Below are 17,560 nucleotides of genomic sequence, written 5' to 3' on the forward strand. Positions count from 1 at the left end.
AAGATTCACAAAATATTTTTAGTGACCCTTTTTTTTCGTTCGCATTTCGCTACATGGTATCCCTCACATATGTCTTCACAAAGCTTACATACACAGTGTTCATTCGGCTGGTGGTATTTTTCGACCGTACATAATTTGTAATGAATTCCAAGGAATGCGATTCGCTTCATGTCATGTCTGAGGTCGTAATCGGCCTTCCATTTTGTATTCATCATTTCGAGCATAGAGTAGAACTCCGTACATATATATCTGCTTTTTTGCCTGTAGTTTCTGGAATAGTTCCTCATATGCCTTCGTATATGTCAGTAGCACTCGATATCTTAGATATTTCGATATAGAAAGATTCCTTGGACAATACGTAGCTAAGTCGCGATGGGGTGTATTTGGATAGACAGAGTGCCAAATAGGTTACTACTACAATAGTGTAAACTACTGACACAGTCTAGTCTATACAGTCAGGAAGTTTGAGTTGTGAGGGTGCTAGGAACAATATACTGCCGATACTATTTCGTATTGTCTGTAATTAGGCGATATTAGCGATCCTAGTGGTTAGCAACTATCTATGGATGCATATTTACTACGTATTGAGCTTCGTGACTGTGTATACTAGACTGTGGTATTGATTAATCCGACATCGTTGCCAGTGCTATCTAACGGTTTATTTGAGAACAAATACATAGGCTATATTTAAATTTAAAGAGAAAAATGTTAGTTTGATATTTAAGTAAGGTAATCACTAAATAAATTCAAAGCTCTTTCTTTTTGTTTTCGTACCCTTGTTAACTGTATGAATTGTAAAATAAAATATGAATTTAAGAAGGAGATAGGAGGAGGGAAAATTACTAGAAAATAAATAATTCAATTCAATTTATTAAGCCATTAAACATACAGTGATAGGCTTCGTCACAAAAAAACATACATTTGAAAATACACATATAATTGAAAACATTAAAGTTTAATTAGAATGAAAACACAAAACATTTTGAAACTCTAAAATTAATGAAATCACTTCACTCTTATGTAATAATTGATTATCTAGTCACTTGAAAGAAACGATTTGTTTAATATATTAAATGTGTACTATCTTCTTTCATTTTATATTTTTGTAGTCTTTAAAAGTCATAAAGGAACTGTTTTCATTTTTTTACATGTAGCCTACTTGTCTACCAGCTATCTCATAGAAATATTACTAGGAACTTTCACATTTGATTTGTGTTTTAGGAAGCAATTGGTTATCTTCTTTCTAAATCCATTTAGACTTTCTCACTAAAATGTGTGAAAATTATTTGAAAATATTTGTGACATCTCAGGACAATTTCTTTCCACATTAATTTGTAAATAAGATTCTAGAGCTCTCTTTAGTTTTTCATTCCTGTGTGTAGCTTTGTAAGTTCATAGTCTTTATCAAGAGATGACAATGCATCCCTACAGTCACTGTGAGATAGGTTTGTCATATATATCTTCCACAATACACAGAGATGGGAAATTACCAAGGCCTAGAATACGTAAAAAAAGTTATTTGTAAACAATAACATTTCTTTATTAATAAACCGAAAAGTGCGTATATTTTAACATAGAATCCAGTCTGTTAAACGTACCATTCTACATTTTCGGTACATTGTTTATTACAATAGTTTGAGGTTATTGTACCATCATACTTTTTATATTACTTGGTCAAGATACAGGAGCGTGCAAATTAATCCGAACAACGTAATTTCTTATGCAAAAACACTCAAACAGGATAAAAAAAAAAGGATCTAAGACATACCTGTAATCTATGTGGCCTCCCTTGTTCCTAATAACAGCTCTGAGACGATTTGGCATGGATTCCACTAATTTCCCACAAATATTCTTCATTTCTTCATTGCAAAACCATACACCAATGAGGGCAGAAATCATCTTCTCCTTTGTAGAACAATCCATTTTTTGCATTCTTCCGTTTCAAATTGACCACAAGTTCTCAATGGGATTGATGTCGGGTGAGTTGCCTGAATATTCTTCTTGTTGAAGAATTCTGTAGTTTTTCGAGACGTATGGCATGGTGCCAGGTCTTGTTGGAACACACCTCTGCCATCCAGAAATGATTTTTGCAGCTAGGGTACGATTGTGGTTTCCAATAAGTGAATATATTTGTCAGAATTCATCATTTCCTTGATAGGTATTAATGCTCCAGGCCCTTCATGTGTAAAACAACCCCAAAACATTACTTTAGGGGGGGGGGGTATTTGGGTGCTTGTTGGAGATGAGCTGGTGTTACTTTTTCGGAACCTTTCCGTACATAAGAAACACTGTGGCCGTGGACCTCGAAATGAGACTCATCGGGAAAAAGTACATTCTTCCAGTCATTCACTGTCCAGTGTTGATGTAATTTTGCCCACATTAAGCGTTTTTTGCACAACAGGGATTAGCAGTTGCTTCTTAATAGGCTTACAAGCCCTTCGTCCAGCTTCCAAAAGCCTACGCCGCACTGTTGTGACGTGAATATTCGCCCCAGTGGTAGCCATTAACTCACGGGTTAAGTCGACAGCAGTTACTCTAGGATTTAATTTATTTTTCCTGACAATTAAACGATCATCTGCAGGTGAAGTCTTCCTTTTCCGGCCACAGATTCCTTTTTTCTGGGGTGTGATGGATCCAGTCTCCCTGTATCGTTTTATGATCGAATTAACAGTAGCCAAACCGATGTGACATTCTGCAGCAATTTGCCTCTGTGTCATAGAAGAATGCTCTGCTAATGTTATAATTTTAGACCGTTTTCGTGGAGTTGTATCCATTTGTGAAGACGACAGAATGTATGTACACAGGATTGCAGTATTAAGTCTTCAACACAACTGAAATGCTTATAAGTACAAAACGGCAGGCAAAATGTCACAGATTATAAAAAAAATAATGACAGACCTTCAACAATGGAATTACACGTACTACGTACTACAAATGTCAATTAAAGCGGTATGAGCAGCTGGGAGGCCAACAATGACAGAAAATGTAAAAATATGTCGTGTTCGGATTAATTTGCACGCTACTGTACATCCATTCCTCTTCACTGCACATAAATTTGTAAAATTCGGTACAACTTACATGGATTATGTTATACTGAATGTCAGCAATAGTTTTAATGGATGAGAGTTTTTATCAATTCCTCTCATCAACAACTACAATACTCCAAAATCTCATTATGATATGGTCCTTACAACTCCTTGTTATGGGGAACCTGACAATTATTTCTGTTCATTTGAATCTGGTAATTAAAACAGACGAATATGACACAAATAACACCTCTTCAGCCATTTCATTAAATTACAGAACATACGAGAGAAACAGAAAAACATCGTTTTCACCAAAACATAATATCACAGTGTACTATATACAGTCGCGAAGCTCAATACGTAGTAAATATGCAAACATTAGGTAGATGCTCACCACTAGGATCGCTAATATCGCCTCATTACAGGCAATGCAAAATAGTAGTCACAGTCTACTGTTTCTAGCACCCTCAAAACTCAAGCTTCGTGACTGTATATAGTAGACTGTGATAATATGAACTCCCATGGACGCTGCTGTTAGTTATCTAATCGAACTGCTAGATGGCAGTCGTGATGTATGTCGCCAATTTTTGTCACTTTTCGCTATTGTAATAGTAGGCCTAAGCTATTTGATAAAGCAGGGAAATGCATTGTCACCTCTACTTTTTAACTTCGCTCTAGAATATGTCATTAGGAAAATTCAGGATAACTCAGAGGGTTTGGAATTGAATGGGTTATATCAGCTTCTTGTCTATGCGGATGACGTGAATATGTTAGGAGAAAATCCACAAATGATTAGGGAAAACACGGAAATTCTAATGGAAGCAAGTAAAGTGATAGGGTTGGAAGTAAATTCTGAAAGGACTAAGTATATGATTATGTCTCGTGACCAGAATATTGTAGGAAATGGAACTATAAAAATTGGAGATTTTTTCCTTCGAAGAGGTGGAAAAATTCAAATATCTTGGAGCAACAGAAACAAATATAAATGACACTCGGGAGGAAATTAAACGCAGAATAAATATGGGAAATGCCTGTTATTATCCGGTTGAGAAGCTTTTGTCATCAAGTCAGCTGTCAAAAAATCTGAAAGTTAAAATTTATAAAACAGTTATATTACCGGTTGTTCTGTATGGTTGTGAAACTTGGACTCTCACTTTGAGAGAGGAACACAGATTAAGGATGTTTGAGAATAAGGTTCTTAGGAAAATATTTGGGTCTAATAGGGATGAACTTACAGGAGAATGGAGAAAGTTACACAACGCAGAACTGCACACATTTTATTCTTCATCTGACATAATTAGGAACATTAAATCCAGACGTTTGAGATGTGCAGGGCATGTAGCACGTATGGGCGAATCCAGAAATGCATATAGAGTGTTAGTTGGGAAGCTGGCGGGAAAGAGACCTTTGGGGAGGCCGAGACGTAGATGGGAGGAAAATATTAAAATAGATTTGAGGGAGGTGGGATATGATGGTAGAGACTGGATTAATCTTGCTCAGGATAGGGATCAATGGCGGGCTTATGTGAGGGCGGCAATGAACCTCCGGGTTCCTTAAAGTCGAGAAAGTAAGTAAGCTGTTTGATAGTGCTTTCTTCAAAAATGTCGCTTTGACTCTTTCGATGTCTGCTAGATGGTTTTTCCTTAGGTGTTCCCATGTTATATCTATTCCATGTGTTATTATGGGAGTGATTTTTAGTTCGAAAAGCTTCATTTCCGTCGACAGGGATATCTTGTGTAGATTCTTTGTTCTGTTCATTGTTTATCACTGCTTCTGGTGCTCGTTCCTTTACATGCAATGTGTATACATTGCCCTGTGTCTGCATGGTGATGCCTAGATATTTGAAGTGTGGGACTCTAGTCAGTGGTTCCGTTCCATACATTATGACGTCATTGACTGCTGCTCTACCTCCTTTCCTGAACGTCATTGTGACTGTCTTCTTTTCGTTTGATATATGATATGATATATGATATATTTATTTCTACAACTCGTATTTGGTAATGGGTCGCCACCACATCTCTGTATTCGTGCTCCCCATTACCTTCTAATTACAATAAACTTTCATTGACGTGTGCAGTCATCTTACTTTATCTTTGTTACCTCTATTACTATAATACCTACTCTCAATTTGCTTTCTAACCTCTCACCTTAAAATTTTCTCTTCTTTCTAATGAACACCTCACCACTTTTATTGTTTACTTATAAGGAAGTACTTCCTATCGTCTAAAATTTCCCTAATTCTGAACTAACTTTTACTTACTTACTTTACTTTTGAGGGTTTCTCCACTATTTAGCGGTTACCCTGTATTCCCATCCGCCAATCTTCCCGGTCAAGCCATTCATCTCCTTCCAGAGACCTGTCACTCATCAATCTATGGATCTGTCCTCTCCAGGTTGTTCTTGGCCTACCCCGCTTCCTTCTACCATGAGGTGACCATTCGAAAAGAGTTTTAGGCCACCTACTTTCCTCCATTCTTCTGACATGTCCATACCATTGAAGAGTTCGTCTCTTCTATCCATCACTGTCTCCTCCATATCCATCATCCGTCTCACTTCTTCATTTCTCCTTCTTTCTAATCTGGAAACTCTGGCACTACGTCGTATTCCGTCCATTTCCACTGCCAAAATCTTAGATTTTTTACTTTCTTCCAACGTCCACCCCTCTGCGCCATATGTCATTATACTTTCCACAATCGCCGTCAAAATCCTCTTCTTGGTGTCATTCAATATCGTCCTACTCCACAGTACTCCATTCAGCATCCTTATGGCTTTTCTTGCTTGCACCAATCTACTATCTATTTCGGAGTTACAACTTTTATTAACACTATTTAATCATACTCATTCACTTACCTCTCTAATTTACAATCACTTCTACCTCTCCTCACTTCTGTCATCACTCTTATCCCCTATTTCTCCATTAGACACTGAATCACATGTTTATTTTGTTTAACTGTTCCCTTTCACCCCGATAAATTTTCCGTTTGGCACTATTTTTGTAAGTCAACTCAACCTTCATTTGTAAACGTACATTAAAATACTTGCCGTCTTCCTATTATTTCAATTTCTCTGATTGTACGCTAACTTTGTCGACACTCCAATATTATTAACATTTCACTACCAATTACTATTAACAAAACTTCTAATTTTCTCTAGTCACTTCCTTTATCAACTCTTGTTTCTCTGGGCACTAATTCACTTATTCGTTCATACATTCTCCCTCCGATTATTTTGATAGTTACTCTTACTCCTTGAACACTCACTTAATTCAGGACATCACCCGAATAAGGGCGTATACAGCAAAATATAGTTCTGATATAAACTAATTTCAATGTTTGTAAGCTGTCAGGTTCATCATAGTTGCGTCGAAAATTTTTTCATTACTGTTAAATAGTTTCGAGGATATTTAAAATAAAATTATTGAAACATAACAGCAAATAGTATGTTCTGCTATTAGTAAATAAATATAATATGTAACTTTATATACGCCCTTTTTCCGGCGACAATATGTTTTAGTACTGTTTTTAATTATTCTGATGTTCTAGGTGTCTAACTTTGCATGAAAGTTTATTATATATGGGAACATCTCGTGCTTTATTAATAATTTTGTCTTAAAAAGTAAAATAAAATATACATTTACCATAACATACTAAATAAAAATTTTGAATAATTACACAAGTAGGCTTACAAAGTAACATTACATTTTTAGTTCATGGGTTTCTTGTCTTTGTCTTTTTCTTCTTTATACATCATCACTATAGTTGCTAGAGTCATCTTCACCATTGTGTGATAATGTCCCGACTTTATTTAGCATTGAGTTCAGCCAACTTTGGCTATTTTCATCTGAAAACTTCAAGAGTTCTCTTCATTCCTCCGCCTTGGAGGGTTTCAGAGACACTGGGTTAATTTGTGTTGGACTCAAAAAAGTTTCAGCTGCGACACTTCCATTCCCGGCTTCCAAATCTTGAAGGAAACAAATGATGCAGATTATGAGGTTCAAGCTGAAAATACCCCTGATGTACTGTATTGCAGTTGTTTGTACTTTTGCATCATGATTGTATGAGGACGATTTTAGTGTGTACCCGTTTTAACATTGAGGATGTCGCCTGAAACCAGTTTATCCTGGACTGTTGTTCATCGTTTCTCTGAAATTTGCAATAGACTCAATAGAAAGTGTTAACAATATCAATTTTTTTACCTCCATTACAGAAAACGCTATCTTTCTTGAAACACTGAAGCTTCTTAGTTTTTAGATTCACTCTTTCAAGGCAAGGAGTAATAAAATGATAGTGTTCTAATTTCGAATCCATGTCCCAAAAGCGTTTAAAGAGAGTTAATCGTCCTTTGAAATTTCATGTGTACACATTTTCATACATCATCTCCTTACTGGTGTAATGACTTCTCTTCCATTTCCTTGCCTAAGTACAAGTTGTGTATGATTTGCCACTGTTTCTATTAATTTTCTTTTCTTCGGTTTTCCATTTAGTTTTGCTCACAAGCTTCTTTTTCTCCATATTTTCGAAGTCCTCAATTGTTTCTATGTCTTTTGCCCCACTTTTATCACTCCACCCCCTTAAGCGCCAACTTCGTAGACTGCAGTTCTGCGGTTCCTTATTTCCTTCCTTTACCTCACAAGTAGATGGACTACACAAAGCTTCTTTACTTGTCGGCTCCGGACGTCTTGCTAGTTTCTTCTTAACCACCTTCTTGACCTGTTTTCTATGACCTACTCTTCCCGCTGTCAGCTGATTCGTCATCTTACCCCTTCCGCTATTGTCAGCAGTCTTGAGTAACTGTTGCTTGCATGCTGACGATGGCCTTTCTTTTTTTTTAGGAGTAGCTCATTTTTGTTTGCCCATTCTCTCAGATAATTGTATACAGTCTGTAGGTTTTCTGTCTGTGGATAGAATCACCATGCCATCTGCATAGGCGTATATTTTGACATTGTCTGCTTCAAAGTCTTTCTAGATATTTGATGTTGCTACGTTGAATATCAGAGGGCTTAGCGAATCGCCCTGCAGCACTCCATTTGTCTGTTCCAGTCGCTGAGATCTATCGATGTTGTCGTCAATTTGCACATAGTTACTTTCCATGATGTTCCTTAATAGTCTTTTGATGCAATTCTTTTCAGTAATATTCTCTAGTTTATCTATAAGCATTGTTGTGTTCACGAGATCGAAAGCCTTCGTATAGTCTATGAAGACTGCGTGTATTTTCTCTTTTTACTTATTTAGTGCTTCTTCTATGTGTTCCTGGAGGCACTTCACCACCTGCAGCATCGACTTTTTTTAGTACAACCGAATTGCACTTCTGGTATTGCGTCTTCTGTGATTTTGTATGGCCTTTTTGTTATTAGACTTGTCACTATCTTAAGGGTATATGTACGTGAACGACCACAAATATTATCAGAAAATGCAGGCTCTAAATTTCTAAAATTTTATAAGGAAATGAACTCAAAATTGGACAAAAATTACAAGGTACCACAACAAGACTTATTAGAATTTAAATATTTGATAAAAGTGTAAAAAGGTTACTAATAATAATTTTTTAGAATTCACTTTTTACTTTAAATTAAATTTTCCAAATTTTGAAAATTTTCATAACTCCACAGCCATTAGAGATAGATGTAAGAAATTTTGTACACTGATTTAACATGCATTAATGCTAAAGGTAGACTACAAAAATGCCCGTTTCTTTGAAAACAGAATGATTAGGTCACAAAACATTATGTAAATTTAAATATATTCTATATATGACAAATAAAAATTAATTGTATTAAAATAAACAACACTACATGTCTGAGAGTAGTCTACTTTTCAGAAATAAGTGTTTATTACATACAGGTAAAGTATTAAAGACGTCAGAGAAACCATAATAATGTTACGATTAGCAAAAGATGTAACTGCAAAATTTTTTTTTCTCTTTTTCATACTCTGATAAAACTGGTTTGAAAAATATTATTAGTAACCTTTTTTATACTTTTATCAGATATTTAAGTTCTAATAAGTCTTGTTGTGGTACCTTGTAATTTTTGTCCAATTGGGAGTTCATTTTCTTGTAAAATTTTATAAATCAAGAGCCTGCAATTTCTGATAATATTTGTGGTCGTTCACGTACATATACCCTTAAATAGTGCGCACTCCAGGGCTATGCCCCTGTATGAGTTTGGATCACATATATTGCCTTTGCCTTTGTACAGGACTTTTAGTGGTGCACATCTCCAGTTCTCTGGAATTTCTTCTTATTGGCATTTGTTGTAAATTGTTGTCCATATTTCTTTGAAGTATGTTGCCGTGTTCTTCAGGTGTTCGTTAAAAATCCTGTCTGGGCCGCAGCCTTTCTTCATTTTTGCCGTGTGTATTCCTTGTTCTACTTCTGCTACAGTAAATGGTATTACGTTTGTATTTATATGCTCCAATTAGGGTCGTGTTTTTCTGTTCTGTTGTACACTTCCGAAATGATTCTCCCATACGATCATTGGTATATCTTTCGGGAAGCGTGGTTGTCTCGGTAATTTAGCCTTGTATCATTGTTGCCCTGCCTCTTCTATTCGTTGGCGTTCTTCTTCCTCCTGAAAGTTTTCTTTCGTCCGTTTTATTAAGTTCTTGTATTCTCGTCTCCTCACATTGTATCTCTGTAGGTGCTCTTCTGTTCGTGTACTTTGTAACACTCTTGATTGAACCAAGGTTGCGCCCTTCTGTTCTGTCGATTGCTTTTCAGAGTTACGCCTTGGATGCTCCCTTCCATAATTTTTACTGCCCTCTCTATGTTGCATTTTTGTATGGAGTCTACAGACTTAGACAAATTATTAGACTAAAACGTTTTCTTAGGAACAATATAATTCGTCATATCAACTATCACCCCTTACCTGGAAATAGGCTCTTTTAAATTTAAAACTGTCCATAGTTTTATTTATCTTGGCTCTGAAATTAATAACAAAAATAATGTTAGTTCTGAAATAAAAAAACGAATATTATCTGCCAATAGATGCTTTTATGGTCTTAGAAGAATGAAATCTCAACTTATATTTAGGAATACAAAAATTATGATGTATAAAACTCTTTTAAGGTCTGTACTATCTTACGCATCTGAGACTTGGCCATTGTCGAAGTCAGATGCGACATTATTATGTACATTTGAAAGAAAGATTCTTAGGCAAGTCTTTGGACCAATTAGAGAAAACGGAACATGGAGAAGAAGATATAATTTCGAATTGTACAGATTATGTAATGAGCCGGACATTGTTAAATTCATAAAAATAAGAAGATTGGATTGGGCCGGGCATGTTGTGAGAATGCAAGACGATAGGGTTGCGAAGAGAGTTTTTAAATTTATTCCGATGGAAAGAAGGAAGGTTGGGAGACCGAGATTGAGATGGGAAGACTGTGTGATGGATGACATCAAGACTTTGGGTGTTAGAAATTGGAGAAGTTTAGCATTGGATAGGGAGGAATGGCGAAAACTTCTGAAGAAGGCCAGGGCCCATGAAGGGCTGTCGTGCCATTGATGATGATGATGATGATGATGATGATGATGATGATGATATCAACTATCAGTATAATTCACAGACTCTCTATTGTCGTAAATATGATTGTTTACATCTTATTTTTCCAATGTTTAAGTATATTTTTTTCTGGCTATGTTGGTACTACTGGTGTTTTAATTATATACTGCAGAAGATATTCTCCCATGGCCTGCAAGAAAACCGGACATGAACGAAATTGAAAATCTGTTATCTATACTGAAGAAGAAAGTGGACAAAAAGAAACTTACAACAAAACATGGACTCATTTAAGCACTGTCTTGATATCTGGCTAAATGATGCTGATATTCAAAGAAAGTGTCAAACTTTGGTTTCCAGCATCCTTGACAAAAACAATGTGTTAATAAAGAATAAGGGAATGTTCACAAAATATTAGTAACATCAAGACTCAATTTTCTGTACAATATACCTGTGCTAAATACATTTTTGTTAATTATTTCTACCGATAAATCCCGCTTCGTTACACATATAATTAATTTAGTCTAATAATTTGTCCACGTCTGTAATATTTCTTTGGTGTCTGTTCTTTCTATTGCATCTAGATGCAATTCTCACCTTATTTTCACTCTTTCCTGTTTCTTTGCTGAGGTATTGGTGACATAAATATTGTTGTGCCCACTGGCAGGTGCTTTCTCGCGACTACACTTCCTAACACGTGCTGTTGCGATGCTTCTTGGTTGCTGAAGACTAAGTCGATTGTGCTGCACCCGTTGAAACTAATGTATGTTCTGGCATCTTTCTTGTTAATCAGTGTGTGTCTTTCTTCTTCTGTGAAGTTAATTACTGCTTTTGATTTGTGGTGTTCTGCGTCGATTCTGCAGTTTAAGTCTCCCGCTACGATCACTGGTGCTTTTCGTGGTATTGAATTTAGTGTTATTGTTAACTCGTCTATAATGTCTTCCTGTTTGTAGTCCAGCTAGAAATATGAGCATAATTATGATGACACACAGATTAGTTTTAATAATAATAGGAACTGCACAGAAGTGTGCAGAGTGGTTAGACTTCTCTACTCAGTTCAGTGACGGTTTTGGCATTCTTCTTGCAGTTCAGAACGTGGTATTTGCCACATTTTTCACCACATAGTTTGCATATGCATTTTTAAGACACTTTATTGAAGCTATCTATGCCACACACTTTATGGTGGCACCCGTGTACCGCCAGTCCAGAAACAACGTTCCTCATTTGCTGATTAGCTCCTTCCCAGCTTCTGTCAGTCATGGCACTGGTGGTGTAAAATTCTTCTTCTACTTCCTTCCTCTTCTGCAGGATCTCGATTAGTAGATTCTCGTAGGCCTCCGTAGTTGGTAGCAGCAGCGAGTGTCGTAGGGTTCTCTGGTGAGCAGGTATGTGAGTCTGGATGGTGTGTATTTCGACACACCGAGCACCTTCTTTAAGTAGGATGCCTTGACGTTTTCCGAGATTTTGAGGTCTCTCTTTTTCAGGCGCTCCCATATTACAAATATTCCATACGTCAGTATGGGGACCATTTTTGCCTTAAATATTTTCATCGCCGTGTCAAGGGTGAGTGACTGTATGTGGTTTACGTCATTCATTGCTCTAATTGCCGAGATCGCCTTTTGTTTCACGTGCATGTTGAACGTTGTTCCAGAAGTTTGGAAAGTCACCCCAAGGTACTTGTACGAGTTAACGACTTGTGACCTCCCGTCTCCAATCTGCATTATGTCTTTCCCTGATACTCTGCCACCTTTTCTCAATATCATCTGCGTGCATTTCTCTTGGTTGATGATGAGTCCATTTGTCTCGGCCCACTTTTGCAGATTATGTAGGCATTCCTGTACGTCTTCTGGCTTGCCAGAGGCTAATAACATATCATCTGCATATACAGGGCATATCAAAAGTCCGGTAACACTTTCAATATTTTATTACACAAAAACTACTAATGATAGCACTTTCAAACACATGTCAGTTTAAAGTCAAACTCTCAAAGTTCGTTTTACACCTTACAGAAATTCAATGTGTGAACCACGAGTGACTCGGCAGATGTCCAAACGATAATCAAACTCTTCCCATACCCTTTTCAACATATCCTCTGTGATTGTGGCGGCAGCTTCTCGAATTCCGGTTTTTAGTTCCTCTAAATTACGTGGCAAAGGCGGTACAAACACACGGTCCTTTAGTAACCTCCATAGAAAAAAGTCACGTGCAGTCATATCGGGTGACCTTGGTGGCCATGTCATGAAACATCTGTCCCTTACTCCAGCACGTCCTATCCAACGATCAGACATCTCCGTATTCAGGTAAGCACGAACTGCATTGTGGAAATGTGGCGGAGCCCCATCTTCCTGAAAGATGAAATCGTCATCGAGATCTTGTCTAAGTTGAGGCACCAACCATTGCTCCAACATGTCCAGATATGAATGTCCAGTCACAGTAGCCTCAATGAAGAAGAAAGGTCCGTACAGTTTTCGTTGTGACAACGCGCAGAAAACACGTTTCGTGAATCACGCTCAATGGTTCTGTGAGGTTTCTGTGTACCACAAACATGACAGTTGTGCTTGTTAATTTTCGCACTCGTATGGAATGTTGCTTCGTCGCTGAAAATTAACAACAGGCAGCAAACGACGATGACTTATTCAGCTGCTTTATATATATAAATTGTGGTGGAGTAGTTGTGGCTTCCGGTGTTTCTTATTACATCTGCGGTTGCAAGGTTGAAGAGCAGGGGTCTTAGAGGGATTAGTTTTAACCATTAGAATATTGTCTGTTTTCAGCATAATGTTGAATGGTGGTCCCCCATGCACGCCTTGTGTACCAAAAGAGTGAACAGAGTTCTATGCCTTTCCTTTTTTAAAAAGGTTTCCGTTAGGATCATTGCGTCATATGGTTGGAAGATATTGTCTGGCGTCATTTGTATCGCGTTTCTAATTCCCACTACATTCCATAGTAGTGTCCTCAAAGTTCCTTTTTGTTGATCTGCACTATCCTTTTCTTTATCGACGTGTTTCGCTCTAGTGAACTCCATTCGTGGGGATGAGAACTATATTTCCTGAGCGTCGAAAAATACATCGTCTTACTAGCACTCCCTCTGGCCAGAATTCAGGATGGTTTGCTCTGGTCAGGTGGCTGAAATTAATCCCCACTATGAAAACCTTGTTCGCTCCTCTGGTGTTTAACTGGTCGCACCATATGTCGCTGGTGATCCCGTTGTCTTATGAGGCCTTCCTTTTCTGTCATTGGATGTAGGCTGCCTACATATAACCATGCTAGGTTGTCTGCTGCTTTAAGGTTTGTGTCTTGTACTTGTTTTGAACCTCTGATATTCGGTCTCTGAGGGCGGCCACGTCTGACTACCTCAGTTCAGGTTCCTTCTCTGTCTGCATTTTCTTCCCTGCCGTTCATTCTGGATGGGGCATTCCTCAGAATATTTTTGCTATCTTGGCTATTATTCTCCTGGCTTCTGGGCTCTGATAACGTCGTTTGCTCACTGGCCAACTGTATGTTTGTCTCGTTGCTGGGTGGTTCAGGGGCTGATCCCTTCTTCCGTTTCTTCTCTTGATCTGCATCAGCGTTCTCGACGATGACTGTTGTCCTTGTATCTTTCCTTGTAGGTCTCAGCTCAGGTCGTGGTAGAGCTTTTCTCATTTCGTCCACTACTGTCTGTTTGATTGTGGCTTTCAGGCTTCTAATTTCCTTCCAGATTGCCTTTAGCTCTTCTCTCCCGTTTTTCAGCATGATGAAGTCCCCCTCACAGTCTCGGCATAACCATAATAGTGAACTGCTTGGCTTGTTGAGGGTAGCGTAGATCTCCTGCGCTGACCCCTGCACAATCTTTGTGGTACCGTCTTTTACAGGATCCGTCGCACTCGACCACTGCGTCGGTTTCGGTCACGTGTTTCCTGCAGTCTCCACATGGAGCGGTGTTGTCCGTTGGTTTGTCTTTACTCGGCATACCCACTGCGGCTTCCATTTTACGATCTCCTTGGCGAAGCGCGTTATTTACAAAACATGGCGTTTTCCTATTGTCTGCCCGCTTTATTCTACCTCGTATAGAGCGTTATATGACACTGAGTCCACTGATACACACACGTATACAAACCACTCTCTTGATATCGTTGCGCTTCCCCGCGGCGCTATTACCGGTTGTAATCCGCAGTCACTCTGTGATTCACCCGATCGATTCAGATATACTCTCCGTTTTATCCACCATAACACAGCCTTTAGAGAGACACGCCTCAGGTTTGCCAATAGTACAGAAGTTACAGGTCAGGTTTTAATCAGCATTTCTCCACAGCAGTTATGTATCCAGTTTATAATGTTGAGATCACTGGCGTTATATTACTAATACATTATAACCCCTTAGGCGAAACGAATGCATCAAGTTGCTGTTTTGTTGTTGTTTTTTTTTTGGTAGAACTAAGACTGCAGAATAAAGTAAAAGAAATGAACCAAACTAAAGACGGGAGTGGCAGAATTTGTATGATAAATGAATAAAAGAGCCCTTTTATTAAACATTGTAGAAGGCTTTATGAATATAACAGAAAATAAGAATACGGATGGGGTTTTGGTGACGTAGAAAAAAAAAATTTCTGTCTCGGAATTCACGACATTACATTATTCACGATATGTCAGACAACACTTATGCATATTTGCCCAGTATTTCTTCATTATGTTTGAGCATTTCTTTATCATAAGAATCTATTAGGTCATTTTAGAACAATATAACTACCCTACTTTAACTCTTTCCTATATATAACTGCACTATAGTATGGGCAAATCCAGAAATACATATAGAGTGTTAGTTGGGAGACTGGAGGAAAGAATACCGTTGGGGAGGCCAAGATGTAGATGGGAGAATAATATTAAAATGGATTTGATGGAGGTGGGATATAATGATAGATTGGATGATCTAGCACAGGATAGGGACCAATGTCGGGCTTATGTGAGGATGGCAATGAACCTCCGTGTTCCTTAGAAACCATGTGTAAGTAAGTAAGTATAACTGCCACTATAAACAACATACACTTGATCAATGATCAGTCGCTAATCATAAAAAATCTGTTGATCAAATCTCATGGAAGATTCATTTCCAATCAGATACTGAGATTGTTTTTTCTCAAACGAAAATAAAACTTATGGCCAATCAAACTCCCCTTGATCGTTGATCATATCTGATGAGTGTTTCTGCAACCGGGCCTTAGTAATACACATTGGTGAAAAATATTCATGTAATGAAAATGGAATTTCATGTGTCACTGATGCATTTCGTGAAATTGTCTCAAAACTGATGTGAACAGTGAAGTAATTGATAATGGGTATGTTTCACACTACTTGAACAAACACTGTCCTCTTAACACTGCATTTCCTTGGTAACATCTGATAACTGTGATAGTTTTATTTTCATGTGGTTAATAATGGAAAATCAACAGCTCCTTCTTCACAAGTTATGAAATTGTGTTTATGTGCTTAGAGTATAATATCTATACTCTTTTCAGACGCTTATGAGTCAAAATTCTTAAAAGTTGGTACACAAGAAAATTTTCCAAGAAAATTTTTAAGAAAAAAGAGTATGTTGTGATGACAGTCTCTCATTCTTTGTCAATGTTTAGGCTATTGGTTTGTGGAAATCTACTTTCAAATATTTTTGATAATGTGAGTAGTATAATTTCAAACTTACTGAAAAGAATCAAGCATTAAAATAACTGTCTGAAAGATGTACACAAAAGCAAAAGAAAGTGGTCTGTGCTTGAAGCAAAGTTATGTGTTTTGGGAATATTAAGTAATTTTATAATCATTAATTGCTGAAATAAAATATAAGAGACTTTATTACGTCACTATATAAGTAATAAACAATTTTATGCCTATACAATTTAGCATTTCCGTTTCTAACGTGTAAAGTTAAGCCAAAAAGATAAGTCCTCTACTTTGTGTCTATGTGTGTGCGTGCGTGTGTGTGTGTGTGTGTGTGTGTGTGTGTGTGTGTGTGTGTGTGTGTGTGTGTGTGTGTGTGTGTGTACGTGCGTGCGATGTTGCAACTTTTAACCTTCTTGTTTGTGTAGTTTAGGCAATGGGAAAGTTGACTAAACAACAACAATATGATAAATTGCTATTTCAGCGTCATCCACGGATATGATGAAGCCAATAATATTAAGGAGTGTAGAATATCCGCCAAATTTTCGGCTGTCGGCTGGCAAGGATATCTTTCGGCTTTTAAAAATTCAAATATACCTGAATCAGCTGAAAATCAGCTTTGTTGGCAGTTCTTGAGAGTACCTAGTAACATACAACCAACGACCTAGGATGTAGAAATACGAAATCCGCTACAGATTTTCAAAAAAATTCTGCTACATTCCTCTATGGTTTTGGGTAAAGAATAAATATCGAGCTATTACAAAAAATGGTAAGGGATCACAGAATTAAGTTTTATTGTGTGTCCTGACATAATTTATATTGTTTGAAAATTATAGCTGTAAATTATGTAAGCGTTATTTCATATTCATTTGCAAATGCTTAATCTTTAATAAAGAGGCATTTGTTTCTAGAAATATAGCCTAAGTAAAGCCTAATAATATTATTTTATTAAAACATATTTATGTTCTTATGTAATGTGACTTAAGGTTGGAATACCCTAATAAATATTTTCAAATATAGGTTGTTTCTTTACTGATCCAAGAATACACAATTCGTATTTAATTCTTATTTTGTATGTTATGTTAGCACATGGCCCTTTACTAGTGATAAAATTGTGAATATGCTTCTACATCTGTAAGTATACATGTTTCTTATGTTGGCAGTACAAAAGTTAATGACACTCCTTCCAAGGTGAATCCTGTCAAATTAGAGTACGTTTATATTTGTTGGTTTGAATCTCCTGATAGTCCAATATGGAACAACAGTTAGCATGAATGACAGTGAAATTGTGTTTTCGTCCACACCTGTGGAGTAACGGTCAGCGCGTCTGGCTGCGAAACCACGTGGCCCAGGTTCGAATCCCGGTCGGGGCAAGTTACCTGACTGAGGTTTTTTCCGGGGTTTT

This window comes from Periplaneta americana, chromosome 16 (assembly GCF_040183065.1).
Source record: "Periplaneta americana isolate PAMFEO1 chromosome 16, P.americana_PAMFEO1_priV1, whole genome shotgun sequence".
In the NCBI taxonomy this organism is placed as follows: domain Eukaryota; kingdom Metazoa; phylum Arthropoda; class Insecta; order Blattodea; family Blattidae; genus Periplaneta; species Periplaneta americana.